This window comes from Temnothorax curvispinosus, unplaced genomic scaffold (assembly GCF_003070985.1).
Source record: "Temnothorax curvispinosus isolate PA1 unplaced genomic scaffold, ASM307098v1 QBEX01011170.1, whole genome shotgun sequence".
NCBI lineage: Eukaryota > Metazoa > Arthropoda > Insecta > Hymenoptera > Formicidae > Temnothorax > Temnothorax curvispinosus.
The window spans coordinates 1-10,112 of record NW_020220950.1 but is presented as its reverse complement, the minus strand read 5'-3'; the positions used below and the strand labels follow the sequence as shown (position 1 = coordinate 10,112).

The 10,112-nt window shown below is 35.4% G+C and overlaps 1 pseudogene; it reads left to right on the top strand.

Annotated features, from left to right (window-relative positions):
* Positions 1-4,336: 4,336 nt before the first annotated feature.
* LOC112461232 lies at positions 4,337-5,595 on the top strand (annotated as a pseudogene).
* The last annotated feature ends 4,517 nt before the right edge of the window (positions 5,596-10,112 follow it).

Sequence of the window (10,112 nt, the reverse complement as noted above, 5' to 3'; positions counted from 1 at the left end):
TCCTGGATCTGTTGTGTCTGAAAACGTGGTAATTATATATCATATACCATCGTAATTTAAATTAAATTAAATTAAATTAAAAAATTTGAACGGGCTGGGTTGCAGTGTGGTTTTGTGGTAAAGCACCAGACTTGTAATTTCGAGGAATCGGGTTCGAGTTTACCTAATCACAGGAATTTTTATATTCCAAACTGCACTTCCCGCACGAGTGGGGCTCGTGCGGAGAAACTGGGCTATTTTTCGGAGGAGACATTAAACTATAAGGAGAATTAAAGAAAAAAAAAAGCTCGATGATTATTTAGTCGACTTATTGTAAGCGCGGTACAGAGATCGCGTTAACAAGCGTTTGAAAAACTGCTCACCAAAACGAAGAGAGCGGGGGATGGTTTATTTACTTTATTTATTACTTAAATTTTTCTTAGATGCATGTAAATGTGGATATACGTACAATTTTTTGCCCAACATATCACATCGTACGGCTCTATCTTCTTCCTTCGATTACTAAATTTAAACTTATTTTTAAGTTAAAACACTCGCAGAGCGTATGAGAATTAAAAATGTTGAATTTAGTTAGATATACTGTAAAAATTAAAAATCAGTTTAGTCTATTAAAGCGTCAGCCGCCAATAATAACAGTGTCTTTTTCTCTTTATTCGTTTGTCCTTGAGATTGAGAAAATCCTTCCCCTTCGTCAAGCAATCCCTTAATGATTGTATCCAGCAGTCACTGTCATAATTTTTATAAAATTTACAATTTTTCAAGATGTAAGCGTGTATATCACAGTTTTCCGGTTTTAGATGATGCAATTGCCGCGATGCTAAGCTCTCTAAGCATCGGCGGTTTATCAACATCTGAATCTTGATCCTCAGTGATCGCTTGTGCTCTAGCTTTCTTTTATGAAACGATATTTCTTGACTCGTATATATGTGTTTCTTTTTCTATAAGAAAATAACATGTGTATAAACAAATATAAAGAAAATATATAAGTAATAAAATATTAAGGAAAATTTTCTAGAAATACTTTTTTAGAAATATGAATAGTTAATGATTCTACCGTCAAATTAAAAAAAAAATTTTTTTTTTAGTTTCAATTTATTCAAATTTATATAAAGATACCGATTTTTTTTGTAAAAATTAACACATTTAAGAAGCATCCAACAACGAACGATAGACTTAAGTCTAATTTAAATTTTTTTGAACTATTTGTGATTTCTTTCATTTCTGCATTTTATTGGTTTTCTAATTTTTTATGTCTATTTATGACTTCGATGTGTAACGCTAATGTCATCTGTTTCTTTTTAAGACAGTGTTGTTATTTGTTATACGTATTATTCTACCGATTGTATGATGTATACGAAATATATCTTTTTGATTTAGATGACTTGCTTTGATGTCGGTGAAGTTGACATATCATTTTTTAGCAGATCAAAAATAAAAGGGAGTTTTTGTCGCATGTAGTCGAGTTTTATAGTTCCTGATACTTTTTAGTAATAGTTCTGATGATTTTACCCAAAAAACAGTTGATCGAAAAAATGATCTGCTAACTTCCCGTAGCAGATCATTTTCTAGCAGATAAAGAATAAAAGAGAGTTCTTCTCGCATACAGTCCAGTTCTATAGTTCCTGATACTTTTTAGCGATAGTTCTGGTAATTTTGCCAAAAAAAATCCATTGAAAAAAATCATCATCAAAACTTACGCAAATGATGTTCACGGCATATCTTCGAAGTCGAATGTTTTCTTAACTAGTGACCGGATCGTTTTCGATCATAGAAATTCTTTTCAGAATTCTTAGAGTTCTACTAAAAAACGGAACTCTTATCAGAACGTCTAGAACTTTTAAAATAATTTTTATGCGGACTTACAGTCGAATTTTACGCGTTGCATTCTCGAAGTCGAATATCTTCTTAACTAGCCATTAAGAAGTTTAATGTATTATGTCTTGCTCAACATTTAGAAATTAAGTTAAAAGTACCAATACCCGGACATGTACCTATATCTGGACACCTTTATTATTTATAAGTATAACGCGAATTAGACATAATGATTAAATGTCTAATTCAAAATCTAAATTTGTTCGAATTTTTATTAAAGAATTCGGTAATTTGTATACGACAATTAAAATTAATATAATTAATTGCATTTTTAAGCTTATCGGTTAAATGAGTTTTGATAAATGATAGCATTTATCTTGTGTTTTTACTAAATCTAGAATCTATTGATATCTACAGTATATGGTGATGAATAGTTCACAAAACAGTACTTTTTAATGAAAAGTAGTATTTCAGCGGATATACTGAATAGTCTGAGCTTGTGAAAATATCGTTTTGTTAATGATACCACGTAAATGTAATTTTCAAAAAAGGCAAAAAAAAAGGCGCCAAGTACACATTTATAATACATACATTAATGATACGCGAGATTCACTTACGTGTACAAGCTAAACGTCTATTGTTTTTTATTTTGTATACATTGAGTATAATTATGTATTTTTATTTTGATATTTAAAGGCGCACATTATGTCATCGGTTGAAGTTCGGCCGAAACAGTCGTTTATTATAAGTTTCAATACGATATCGTAACACGCGATTTGGCGTGAAAACGTGAGTTTTCGTTACCGCAGAGAGAGAGAGAGAGAGAGAGAGAGAGAGAGAGAGAGAGAGAGAGAGAGAGAGAGAGAGAGAGAGAGGAAAATCTCGAGATTCACAGTGTACATGGATTTTTACGTAAATTTAACATTGTAATGACTTAACGTATTTTTATTTTTTGATATTCTCTTTCTATATTTGTAAAGAGTGTACAGAAGAATGGTGCACGGAAAAAACGGTTTTGCTGAAGTATCAAAAAATTTAGCTAGATACAGATCTGAATATAATTTTGTTGCATCATCAAAATAATTATGTAAAATAATCAAACTGATTACTAAAATATCAAAATTTTTACAGCATTATTATCATACTTCAGCGACTTACTATAATTATTTTAATGGTGCAACAAAATTATTTTTAAACAGAAAACCGTTTTTTCCGTATGTGTAGATTAAGGGTGTGCATTTCCATGATGCGTGAATAAGAAACTCTGCAAGTCTCTGGCTTTCGTTTGCGCTTCACAAAACCGAATTTTGTACCCGTAGTATTTAAGAATTTAGCTAGATACAGATCTGAAAATAATTTTGTTGGTTGATCAAAATAATTATGTAGAACTTAAACTGGTTGCTAAAATGTCAAATTTTTTTACAGAATCGTCATATTTCAGCGACTTACTATAATTATTTTAATGATGTAACAAAATTATTTTCAGATCTGTATATTTAGCTAAATTTTTAGATACTTCAGTAAAACCGTTCTTTCCGTGCACATATTTTTATCAGGGTCTAAATATTGCTAATTATATATCACTAATGTAAACTGTACATAAAAGAAGTTAGTTGTTGCCATTTGTACACACATTAATCTAATAATTTATTTGTCTGAACGTTGTTGGAATATTATCGAGTCATTAAAGAATCTTAATATCTTGAGTTCGACTGATCGAGATTCAGCGGAAAGGCAAATATGTATAATATGTGAGAAGCTTGAAGAAGTGCAGGATATCTCTACTGAGATTACCAGGAAAAGGAACAGACAGTATCTGATCATTTTTAATTCTTTAGGGGCCTGTGTACATAATTATGTACTAAGAAAAAAAAAACAAAAAAAAAAGAAAACTAAAAAACTTTCAAAAGGCACGTCTTTTAAGACTACCTTATAAATTATAACATTTTACTCCAACGGGATCGATGTGTGGCCCCTAAAGGGTTAAAAAAAGAGATAGTTACGACAAATGGATTATAACAACGCGTAATGAGTTAATATTTATTTTAACTGGCTTAGTGGACTATGGCATTTAAAATTATCATGTGAACGTTATATATATATATATATATATATATATATATATAACAAATATATATGTGTAGTTCCGGAAGTATGTTCCGGGACTTTTATTTTTGATATCGGTATATTCCGGGACATTTGGCAGTTTCCAGGACTGTCCTGGAAAAAATTCATGTCCTACGGCAATTTTCGGGACAGTTTTTTGAATCTGATTACATATATATGCGTTATATTTCAGGACTGTACATTTCAAAAAACGTAAACAGTCCCGGAACATACCTCTGGACCTACATATATATATATATATATATAGATATATATATATTATTTGTTACCTTATATATTACCTTTTGTAAATCGCGGCAGAAAGGACAAAAGGTTTATGGACACATAGTTGTCTCATGTGTTGGCGCCGAACGACCGACGACACTTATAGTTTGCCTAGTTTCGGTGGATTGCACTGATCCCGTTTTGTGGTAGGTCACTGGTAGGCGAGAACCGGTTGTCTCAGTTCCATTCTACAACTGCACGTGATTTGGACGTTCGTTCTGACCATTTCCGTGTTTGCCTTGTACCTTACACCGACGGTATCGGAGAAGAAACATCGATCATCGGAGATGTTTCTTCAAGATCCAAACAATGCACTGATGCTCCTGGAACTGAATATGCAACTGGCATCGCCACTCTTCGCGCAGTCACTGATCGCTCTACAACGCAAATTAGGTGAGAGGATGAATTTAAGCGAATGGGTATTTCAACCCCCATTGCTGCGCGGAGTCAACGTGGAGCTGCTTAATCGAAACCTCTGGCAGCAATTCTCCGAGAATAATACAGAAATGATAATTACCAAGAGCGGTCGGCGCGTTTCCGTCCGTTTAAATAAACGTAAACGGTTTGGAGAAACGTGAGAATTATTATGTCCTCATGGAGATAGCACCGGCCTCCGATCGCCGCCACAAGTACTGTGGATACCAGAACGGGGGCGAGAACAGCAATATGGGTGGCTGGAGTTTTGCGGGGCCGGCAGAGCCGCAACAGCCTTTCGGCTATAGGATTTATAAGCATCCCGAGAGTCCGGCAACGGGATCCAGCCACTGGATGGACAATCCGATCAGTTTCAATAAATTGAAGCTCACGAACAACATCAACGATTCCAATAATACCGTGGTATTAACATCGATGCACAAATACGTTTCTAGGATCTGGATAGTCCGTTGCTTCGATGCGAAGAACTAAAACGAGCTCTTTACTCATTCAACCGCGTTGTTCGCTTTCAAGGAGACGGAATTTTTCGCGGTGACGGCATACCAAAACGAGAACATCACGAAGTTGAAGATCAATAACAATCCATTCGCGAAGGGTTTTCGCGAGATGGGTCAGTCACGGTTCAAGCGAAAGCATCATTCGATCGATCATCAGGCTCAATCGGATTCCAGTCCCGACGAAAGAGTCTCATTGATCTACGACTCCGAATCGAATCAGCCGAACGACCCTCCCTTAAGGGTTCCAAGCCCATTAAAGCATGCAATTATCTTTTACTTTAGCCGGGGAGTCGAAGTTGGCCGGCCTTGCAACGTGGGAGAAGCGGACGCGAATCCCGCCACCGTTGCGAGTCGATCCCCGGCGCCGGGCATGCTTGAAACGCAGTACCCGTGCACTGCGTTTGACACATATGGATATCCATTCACGAAATAACTAATTACTATTTATTTCTGAATAATTTTTGAAGATTGCTGATGCAATCAACGCCGAGTTTGGATTGAATCTTTCGAGTCTGTATTTATTATATTCGACTTGTTCTTGGCTGTTATGTGATCTTGAGGAGGATTAGGTGTCATAAAATTTACAAAGAAGAAGAAGGAAGAAGAAGGCTATTGGGGGCCACGGCTACTCGTGGCATGAGTCTCGTGCGTGAAGAGGCGTAATCGTTTCTATACCCGATAACTAGCGCCTACTTTCGAGGAGCCAACTACGGAGTTACTGGGTGTCTCCACACTAACCGAGTCATCAATCTCGCATCGTGCGTGCAGTGCCCGGGCCATCCGAGAACCCGGGCGTGAAGATTCATTCTTAACTTCTTCATATTTACTGCGTGTTGTGGAGCAAACGGATTGACAGCCGAGAGCTTCCCAGATAACCGTGCCTTTCCTTGGCTCCGCAACTCACCAACGGTACTTGGGCTCGTATCACTACAGGCTCTTAGAGGCGCAGTCAGATCGCCATTGACGCTACTTGGTTACTGCAGAACGCGCTGGCCAGCCGATATCAGATCTTGCGACCGAGCCGTGCTGAATCGGAACAGCCCCATTGCAGCGGTTCAGCGAGACCATTGGGAGGTGTCGCACCTCATGACTTGACTGGGAGAGGCTATATATTCGCATTACCAGACCTGTAACTGACTCTGACTCTAGGCCCAAAGAGACTCGTGCAGAGAATCAATGGCTTAAAACAGCCTGACTCCTTCGATACAAAACGACAGTGCTCGCACCACCGTAGTTTTCCTTTCTGCCACGATTTACAAAAAGTAGTAGTCTTGCCGCTGTTCGCAACGCGGACGGGAGCGAGGCCGCCGTGGCCAGCGTGATAACCGGTAGTAGGTCTGAGAGAACGAATACCTGTATACGCGATCGCGTACTTAACGCGGATCGGCGAGCGATTGGTCGGTCGGCCGCGGGTTTGGTACACGGTCAACAGTGCCTCCGATCACGTAATTTAACTGATCGTTTCCAGTTTCGCCGACGTGAACTCGCTTCTGATATTAAGGCCACGCGAAGTATGACCATCTTTGCTACTTAATATGTCGTTAACTTTTTAGGGGCTTGTGTACACAATTATGAGGAAAAAAAGAACAATACTAAGAAAATACACGAACAAAGAGTAAAAAAATTCGTCAGGGACGTCTTTTAAGATTGTTATAACCTGACCTCTAAAGGGTTAATTTAACTAAAACAATGTTAATTTAATTATTAATTTGACTAGTCAATGGAGTTAAAATAACATTATTTGTGTTAAAATAATAAATTTTGACACATGGTAATTAAAAAGAACAAAATGTTATTTAACTCAAAGTATTGGTTTAAATTTTATCTTTTGATATTTAATGCGTAGGGACAGTTATAGTAACTATACCATTTTTTATTTATATAGAGTATATAGACTAATGATTATATGTAAGAATACTTTGTGATTAATTGTAATTGCAAGCCGTTTTATCAGACACTGTAAATCCAAGTGTGTTATTTCTACACGCATATACGTTTAAAAAATGACACGTTTGACTGAAGCTCGTTTTACATGTTTTGTTGCGTGTTAAATCAACACGTTTAATCGTATTAATGTGTTCAACCGTGTTAAGTTTCATTATTCAAAACGACAAGAAATGTGTAAGAAGAGCTTTAGTTAAAATAACACACTTGGATTTGCAGTGAATTAGCCGCATAGAAAAAGAATATTTCATTATTTCATAAAATTATACATTTCTTTTTTAAATGAAAGAAAGTTACGCACGTTGCACGTAACTTTCTTCAACTTTTTAATACGTCATCATGAATGTCTGTACTTAATGCATTAAATTATGCGTTTTACTCGTTGATATTGTTTACGATAATTTTATCGTTGCATCTTTAGTCGATTATACGCGAATATATCGATGCTGCGAGATTTATATCAATATTACTTGTATAACGAACCCTCCGTAAATATATCTCCGATTTAAGATCGATTTAGACATAACCGTGCCGTTTACGGACAGAAAGATTTAGACTCGTTTCACACGTAGGCATCCGGCACCGGATACCGGACTACCGATGCCGGATATCCGATCGATTTTCTTTGTTTTCACAACCGTCTATTGGACAAACCAGTAAATGCTTTCATATTAATCCATACACTTCGCGATCGGATACCCGGCGTCAGTAGTCCAGTGTCAAATACGTGTGAAACGGGGCTTAGTAGAATTTCATTCCGTTGCATCTTCGAATATCTTCTTAACTAGTGGCCGCATCGCCATTAGTTAGTGGTAGAGTTGCAGGCGTTTTGATGGGAATTTTAAGAAGGTATTTGACTTCGAAGGTCTGCATAAGGTCTGTATAAACTGATGGTGTCAAAATTACACCTACAGTTTATAACGCCGATTCCGAACGGCTTTTTTTTTAGACCATGTCTAATATGTTTAATAAGTTTCCTTTGAAGTTTATATTCTTTTTTGTTTTTATGTTATGGCTTATGTTATATTCAAGCTGTACAAATCCAAAGATGGCCAGGACGAACCATCTGTCAAGTATTTATTCCCGTGAATATTGCGTTTTGAAGATGATTTTTAAAAACTATTCTAAGGTTTTGCAATTTTTTATTTATCAGGAGCTTTAGAACTTTTCGAAAGGAATTAAATAAGCTACTCAGAACTATTCGGTCTTAAAGTTGGGTGTGAGGTTAGCATTCCATTTTTTAACCGACTTCAAAAAAGGACAGAAACCTCACAGAAAGACAAATACGCAACGTAAAATAGATTTAGCTACAATAAATTGATCGCTAATTTTTTGTAACGAACTATTCTAGTTAGAAAATTCTTTTGTAAGTTTATCCATTTCCTTTCTCTTACAATGTGCTATCCTATTTCGATGTTTTATTATTTCACTTATATTTGTATTAAATTTCAAACAATTTTAAATTTACTTGACACAGCGAAGTAGGGATATATAACTAGAAGAATCTTCGCCCGCGTCGGTTGCTTCAACGGTTGCCACATCAAATCAAATAAATTTACATTTAACTTTTTTTTTAAATGAGAATTAATTACATAATGTGAATTTCTACATCTATATTTTAATATGTTGTTGCGTCTACCGCCGTACCGGATCTTCCCTGAACACTCGCACTCACACTCACGCCGAGTCGCGTTCGCGGTAAATAAATATAGACATCGTTTTTGGACAATCAACACAACTTTATTGTAAATATTCAATACACGAAAGAGGCTTTCTTACGTTCGCCTCAGAGCAAGGACCGCCAAAATCTGTATTTTTAAATTAATTGTTTATTTGCCCAGCAACCGCCGTTTTGAATTTGTTAAATATATTTCTGATATATTCAAGTAGTTCAAAAAGTATTTAAGTTCGGTGTCATTAAAATGGTTATCACTAAATTTTGAAAACATGTTATCCAGATAACAGTTGGATTTATTCCATAAATTAATAGAGAACGACGAAATATTTCGCTATTTATCAAAATCTGTTTGAATTTTGAAGCTAAAAGCTAAATAATTGTTGTAGAAGTCTGCATTTTTCTTCGTAAATATCTTCACAAGGTCCTCTTTTAATAAAATTGAGAATAAATTGCATTGTCTCATTAGTATTTGATTGTAATGATGTTAAAATATTGTGATTCATCCATAGCTGCCGTGAATAATATTTGTATTATAGAGTCGAATAGACAAGTATTTCTAGCAAAATAGGGTTGTTTATCAATTAGAGAGAGAGAGTCGGTTGATTTTAACGTTATTACAATTTTTTAATAACATTGACTTATCAATATCTTTAATACGATTGTTACGATGACGAATATCTGCTTGAGATTTATAATAGTAACTACATTTTTTCTTTACGTTTTCTTTCTGCTCATTTAATTTTTTATCATTGTGGGGTTTGATTATTATTATTATTATTTATATATATATATATATATATATATATATATATATATACACACACATGTATATGCTCCCCTCGTATACGGATATGTATATAAGCGATAATATTCTGATAAGCGAGGGTAGCAGTAGCATATAGTTAATTGGAGAGAATTGCGAAATTCGAACGCGATGTGCATATATCGATTAATAAAGTAATTCCGCTTTAAGAGCGACATTCCCTATCAGTAATTGTAGATTGTAGTTTACTTACATACATAAATCTTTTACATATTCGTGTATGTAACTATATCGATAGATAAATGTATAAAGACAGGTGATTTCGTTTTGTTTGTTAAACTGTTTTGGAAACTGTTCTCAGTGGTGTAGTAAATGCAGAAATTTTTAAATCGTAAGTACGCTGGTCCTAATATACTTGTGTTTTTCTTGAAGATTAAGGTGCCTTCAACAACCGTGCTATGCTATTACCTATATCATATAATTTACATCAAATCTACATCACGATTGTGAGGTTATGGTTATACCAACATAATTATTTCAACTAGAAATTCTCTAAAAGCTCACCAACGACACCAACTCCGAAATCGTCACG